The sequence below is a fragment of the Canis lupus genome, chromosome 22 (genome assembly GCF_048164855.1).
Source record: "Canis lupus baileyi chromosome 22, mCanLup2.hap1, whole genome shotgun sequence".
Taxonomy (NCBI): Eukaryota; Metazoa; Chordata; class Mammalia; order Carnivora; family Canidae; genus Canis; species Canis lupus.
The window spans coordinates 17290384-17297638 of NC_132859.1; the positions used below are offsets into that span (position 1 = coordinate 17290384).

At 42.7% G+C, this 7255-nt stretch overlaps 1 pseudogene; it reads left to right on the top strand.

The window, feature by feature from the left end:
- Positions 1–5091: 5091 nt before the first annotated feature.
- Positions 5092–6351, top strand: LOC140614370 (steroid hormone receptor ERR1 pseudogene; annotated as a pseudogene).
- Positions 6352–7255: the final 904 nt, after the last annotated feature.

A 7255-nucleotide genomic window follows, 5' to 3' on the forward strand; every position in this document is an offset into this window, starting at 1 on the left:
TAAGGGATCCAATGGAAAAAGAAGACAACATACAATAATAAATAAGTAACGTAAGTAGAGAGACAGAAACTCTAATAAACAAAAAGGAAATTAAGTACAGAGGCTGGAAAGATGGCAAAGTAGGAGAACCTTAAGCTCATCTTGTCTTATGGATACAACCAGATAACACTCACATCAGCATAAATAACCCAGAAAGTGACCCAAAAACTGGCAGAATAAACTCCACAACTAAAGATAGAAAAGAGACCACATCAAAGAAGGTAGGAAGGGCAGAAATGTGGTTTAGGAGCAAAACAAATCATAGCTGTCCCTGCTTGGGAGTGAGTAGGGGACACAGTAAAGGGCAATAAACAGACTAGCACTCCAGGGAACCCTCATGGGGAAGACAAATCCTCATAACTTATGGCTTTCAAAGTCAGAGGAGCCAACAAATTTCATGAGTTCCTACAGTCAGCGGGACTTAAAGCCTGGAATTTTAAAAATCAGAGGCTCAGTTCTAGGAGAGTCTGGAAGGTGATAGGCAGCTGAATTCCAGCCCTTGAAAAGATAGTACAGAAAATGACCTACAGAGATACAGTGTAGAAACAGCGGCTTGAAAAACAACTGGAGCATGTAGGAGGGAGAGTTATTTACTCATCTCAGAGAGTGTTTGAAGAGTCGGGAATCGCAGGAAGAACCCTCTAAGAACAAAGGAGCTGGCACACAATATTTCCCTTCCCCAACACTCAGCATAAACACAGGGCCACCTGCAGGAACCAGCACCGCACCAACACTAGCTATCTAACTTGCTTACATGAAGCCCTACTACCTTGTGCTTCACAAGATCCATGCTTCCTTGTTACACTTGCCTCAGTGTAGGTGTTGCAGTTTCCCTTCCCAAGAAGACTGGCACAAGCCCAACTAACACCACATCTCTAATCCATGTATTTTACAGGCTGTCAGTTCCGGTGGCAGCCAAGGCAGGTCTCATTTCACAAGCAGACTAGGATGCACCTTGTTAAAATGTGCCCCACCCCCCAGTAAGACAAAACACTGCCCGTAACAGGCAAAGAGAGCCTCTGCAAATGACTGAAGGAAAGAGCGGCCAGGACACAACAGTAGGGCATAGCAACACACATAGGAGACACCCTCTGAAGTACCAGGTCCTGAATAACAGGAGACACTGCACTGCAGAGCATTACAGGACTTCTTCTTCATCAGACATTATCTTCAAGAGCATGAGATACAGCTCACTTTCCTAACACATAGAAACAGGCACAGAGGGTTAGGCAAAATGAGGAACCAGAGGAATATGTCCCAAATGAAAGAACAGGGCAAAACCATAGCAAGAGACCTAAGTGAAATGGATATAAGTAATATGCCTGACGTGGAAGACATCAGTGATACCTGTAACAAAGAGATAAAGAAATAATCATTCGGAGATGAAAAACACAATAAATTAACTTTAAAATACACTTGAGGAATAAATAGCAGGCTAGAAGAAGCCTAGCATGAATTAGTGACCTGGAAGACAGAGTAATAAAAAGCAATCAAGTTGAGCAAGTCAGAGGAAAAAAAATTATGCAAATTGAGAATACTTAGGGAACTCAGTGACCCCATCAAGTATAATAATATTCACATTAAAAAAAATAATAATATTCATATTATAGGGATTCCAAAAGAAGAAGATAGAGAAAAGGGGGAAGAAAATTTTTTGAAGAAATAATACCTGAAAACTTCCCTAATCTGGGGAAGGAAATAGATACCCAGATCCAGGAAGCACAGAAATCCCCCACCACCACCACCAAAACAAAATCAACCCCAGGAGATCCACATCAAGACACATAGTAATTAAAATGGCAAAAAAAGTTGTGATAAAGAAAAAAAATTAAAGCTGGAAGAGAAAAGAAGGCAGCTACATACAAGAGAAACTCCTTAAGGCTAACAGCAAATATTTCAGCAGAAACTCTACAGGCCAAGCAGGAGTGACACGAAATATTTAAAGTGCTGAAAGGAGATAATTGGTGCCAACAATACTCTATCCAGTAAGGCTACCATTCAGAATAGAAAGGGAGGGTCACTCAGCTGGCTCAGTCAGTAGAGCATGCTACCCTTGATCTCTGGGTCATGAGTTCGAGCCCCATTTTAGGGGGAAAGTTTACTTTAAAAAAAAAGAAAGAAAAGACCAGAATAGAAGTAGAAATAAAGAGTTTCTCAGACAAACAAAAACTAAAAGAATTCATGATCACAAAAGCAGCTCTACAAGAAATATTAAAGGGGACTCTTTGAGAAGACAGGAAAGACCATAAGTGAAAGTATGAAAAGTAGGAATCACAAAAGCAGTAAAAATAAGCATATCTGTAAAAATCAGTAAAGAAATTCACAAAATAAAAGGATGTAAAATATGATACCATATACCAAAAAATGTGGGGGGAGAGGAGTAAAGAATGGGTCCAAACTTAAACAACCATCAACTTCAAATAGGCTGTTATATGCAAATGGTATATACAAACCTAACGGTAATCACAAATCAGAAACCAGTAATAGGTATGCAAAGAATAAAGAGAAAGGAATCCAAGTATCACTAAAGAAAGTGAAAAAAAAAAAACAGGAAAGAGAGCAGGAGAAGAAAGGATCAGAGAAAAACTACAAAAACAACCACAAAACAAATAACAAAATGGTAATAAATACATATCTATCAATAATTACTTTGAATGTAAATGGACTAAATGCTCCAATCAAAAAACACAGGATGATAGAGTGAATGGAAAAACCATCTATAAGCTGCTTACAAGAGATTCATTTCAGACCTAAAGACACCTGCAGGTTGAAACTGAGGGGATAAACATTTATCATGCAAATGGATGTCAAAAGAAAGCCAGGGTAGCAATATTCATATCAGACAAAATAGGCTTTAACACAAAGACTGCAAGAAGAAACAATGAAGTACACTGTATAATAATGTATAATAATAAAGGGGACAATCCAACATGAAGATATGACAATTGTAAATACTTATACATCCAACATGGGAGCACCCAAATACATAAAACAGTTAATAACAAACATAAAGGAACTAATCAATATGGGGCTTGGGATCCCTGGGTGGTGCAGCGGTTTAGCACCTGTCTTTGGCCCAGGGCGCGATCCTGGAGACCCGGGATCGAATCCCACGTTGGGCTCCCGGTGCATGGAGCCTGCTTCTCCCTCTGCCTGTGTATCCGCCTCTGTGTGTGTGTGTGTGTGTGTGTGTGTGTGTGTGTGTGTGTGTGACTATCATAAATAAATAAAAATTTAAAAAAAAATAAGGGGCTTAAACATTCCACTGACATCAATGGACAGTATAGCCAAACAGAAAATCAACAAGTAAACAGTAGCTTTGAATGGCACACTGGACCAGATGGGATTTAACAGATATATTCAGGACATTCCATCCTAAAACAGCAGAATGCACATTCTTTTCAAGTGCACATGGGACATTCTCCAGAATACCTCACATATTAGGCCACAAAACAAGTCCCAACAAACTCAAAAAGATTTAAGTCATACCATGCATCTCTTCTGACCACAACACTATGAAACTATAAATCAACCACAAGAAAAAATCAAGAAAGACCACAAATAGATGGAAGTTAAATAACATGCTACTGAACAATGAATATATCAAAGAAGAAATAAAAAATTATGTGAAAAAAATGAAATGAAAATACACAAAATCTTTGGGATGCAACAAAAGCAGTTCTAATAGGGAAGTTTACAAAAATACAGTCCTACTTCATGAAACAAGAAAAATGTCAAATAAATGACCTAAACTTATACCTATAGGAGCTATCAAAAGAAGAACAAAACCTCAAACCAGCAGAAGTAAGGAAATAGCAAACATGAGAGCAGAAATAAATGTTTAAAAACTAAAAACAAAACAAAACAATAAAACAGAATGATATAAATAATAGTGAAAGGGAATAGAAGGGAAGGGAGAAGAAATGGGTGGGAAATGTCAGAAAGGGAGACAGAACATGAAGACTCCTAACTCTGGGAAGCGAACTGGGGGTGGTGTAAGGGGAGGAGGGCGGGGGGGTGGGGGTGAATGGGTGACGGGCACTGAGTGGGGCACTTGACGGGATAAGCACTGGGTGTTATTCTGTATGTTGGCAAATTGAACACCAATAAAAAATAAATTTATTAAATAAATAAATAAATAAATAAAACAGAATGAAACTAGGAGCTGATTCTTTGAAAAAAGCAACAAAACTGATAAACTTCTAGCCCAAGTCATTAAAAGAGAGAGAGAGGACTCAAACAGAATCACAAATGAAAGAGGACAAATAACACTGATACCACAGAAATACAAACAATTGTAAGAGAACAGTATGAAAAACCCGTATGCCAACAAATTGGACAACCTCGAAGAAATGGATAAATTCCTAAAAATGTACAACCTACCAAAACTGAAGCAAGAAGAAATAAAAGATTTGAACAGATTGATTACCAGAGACTGAATCAATCAATAATCAAAAAGACTTCCAACAAACAAGAAATTTCAGGGTCAGATGGCTTCACAGGAAAATTCTACCAAACATTAAAGAAGAGTTAATACCTATACCTCTTCTCAAACTATTTCAAAAAATAGAAAAGGAAGGAAAGCTTCCAAATTCATTCTGAGGCCAGCATTACCCTGATACCAAAATCAGATAAAAAAAAAAAAAAACACTACAAAAGAGGGAACTGCAGGCTCTGATGAACATAGATGCAAAAATTCTCAACAAGATATTAGCAAACCAAATCTAACAATACATGAAAAAAGTAATTCACCATGATTAAGAGGGATTTATTCCCAGGATGCAAGGGTGGTTCAATATTCATAAAACTATCAAGATGATACATTACATCAATAAAAGAATAAAAGCCTAACCTCCTGTCAGCTGAAGGAAGCAAAGTAGGAAGCATGTCCTTTTGTATCCTACAAGCTGCCTGCAGCTCTGCCCAGTGAGGGGACAAGGCAGGGTAGGGCAGAGGAGGGGCCTTTGATGGCCCCAGGCTCACCTGCATGCTCTGGCCCTGGGTCCCCATGCCTGCCCGCCCACCCTGTGGAGCCTCCAGGTGACCAGCACCATGTCCAGCCAGGTTGTAGGTATTGAGCCTCTTTACATCATGGCAGTGCCAGCCAGCCTCAACAGCCCAAAGGGTTCCTTAGAGACCAAGCCCCTCCCATCCCTCATCCCCACCCCCGGCTCCTAGTCCAGCTCCCACCCACTGCACCCCAGGTCACAAGAAAAAGGAGGATATGGAGAGGGGTGGGCCTGCTGAGCAGGTGGTGGGAAGCTGCTGCTCAGCCCCATGCCCAAACACTTCTATGGGGATGTGGCATCCAGCTACCACTATGATTGTAGCACCTTGTAAGGCCTACAAAGCATTCTTCAAGAGGACCATCCAGGAGAACATTGAGTATAGCTGCCCAGCCTCCAATGAGTATGAGTTCACCAAGCAGAGACACAGCCCTATCAGGCCTGTCCCTTCACCAAGTGCCCGGGGGTGGACATGCTCAAGGAGGGGGTATGTCTGGACAGTATCTGGGGTGGGTGACAGAAGTATAAGCAGCAGCTAGAGGTGGACCCAGTGCCCTTCCCAGGCTCCCACCCTGCTACACCCCTGGAAGTAGCTAGAAGCACTCAGAGAACCACTCCAGTAAATGCACTGGTGTCCTACCTCCTGTGGTTGAGCCTGAGAACCTTATGCCCAACCCAGTGGGCCCCCAAACTTCCAGCTCTGACTACCCTCTGTGACCTCTCTGATGGAGAGATCATGGTCACCATCAGCTGGGCTAAGAGCATCCCAGGCTTATCATCACAGTCACTGTCTGACCATATGTCTACAGAGGGTATAGATGGAGGTCCTGGTGTTGGGTGTGGTCCAGCACTCACTGCCACTACAGGGTGAGTGGGCCTTTGCTGAAGACCTGGTCCTGGATGCAAAGGGGGCACAAGCAGCTGGCTTGGGGGAAACTAGGGACTGTCCTGCTGTAACTGGTAAGGCAACTACAGGCTTTGTGGCTGGAGCATAAGGTATATAGGTCCTGCTGAAGACCATGACCCTTGCCAATTCAGACTCTGTGCTCTTTGAGGATGCCAAGGTTGTGGAGCAGCTGTGAGAAACTCTACAGGAAGTCCTGCTGGAATATGAAGCAGGCAGGCTGGGCCCTGGAGGGGTACTGAGCAGTGACAGGCAGGCAGGCTGCTCATGCTACCACCCCTTTGCTAGAAAGTGGGCAAAGTGATGGTCCATTTCTATGGGGTGAAGCTGGAGGGCAAGGTGCCCATGCACAAGCTGTTCTTGGAGATGCTCAAGACCATGATGGACAGAGGCAAGGGGTGAGTATGGGAGGGGATGCTGGCAGAACCTGCCCAGTACATGGTCAGCCCCAACAGGGCAGAGCTGGGGGCTGGGCAGTGCCAGACTGCTGGCAGGGCCAGGGCAATACCATCAGTCCCTGGGAGTAGGCCCTATGCCCTCCCTCTCCCCCTCCCAGGGGTTCTTAGAAGCCGGGACATGTGTGCTCAGGCTCAGAACACAGTGCTGACCCTTGCAAGCCATAACATGCCCCCAGAGTGTAGGGGGCCTTGCAAAAGGGAGTGGAGGCCACAGTGTCCCAGTGGGTGATGCTTTTGCTGCTGCTTAATCCAACCCCCTCTCCAGAGGGGGATTTAAAAAGTAAAGGCCCCTCCCCACTTTGTTCCTCTTCTCATTATTTGCATTAGGTATTACTGCTCCCCTTGAAGCAATAACCCTAAGCAGGTATCAGCTTGTGGACCCTTAGAGTGACCATCACTCCCACCCAGCCACTTCAGGGGGTAGGAAGTACATTGCCTCTATGTCCTGCAGAGCAATAACACTATATTTATTTTCAGGTTTGGCCCAGGAAATACAGGGACATAGGGCAAGGCAGGGCCCAGAGCCCTTGGCTATACAGACTCTATTCTAATGTACATTTGCTGCAAAGAGAAACTACTTTGGTTTTAAACCTTTAGTGAGAAAAAAAATTGTCAAGCTCAAGAAAAAAAAAGAGAGAAAAAATAAAAATCATATGATCATTTTGATAGATACAGGAAAAGCATCTGACAAAGTACAACATCCATTCATGATAAAAACCCTCAACAAGATACCTCAACATAATAAAGGTCTTATATGAAAACCCACAGCAATATCATACTCAATAGGGGAAAAACTAGACCTTTTTTCCTAAAGATAAGAATGCCCACTGTCAGGGCACCTGGGTGGC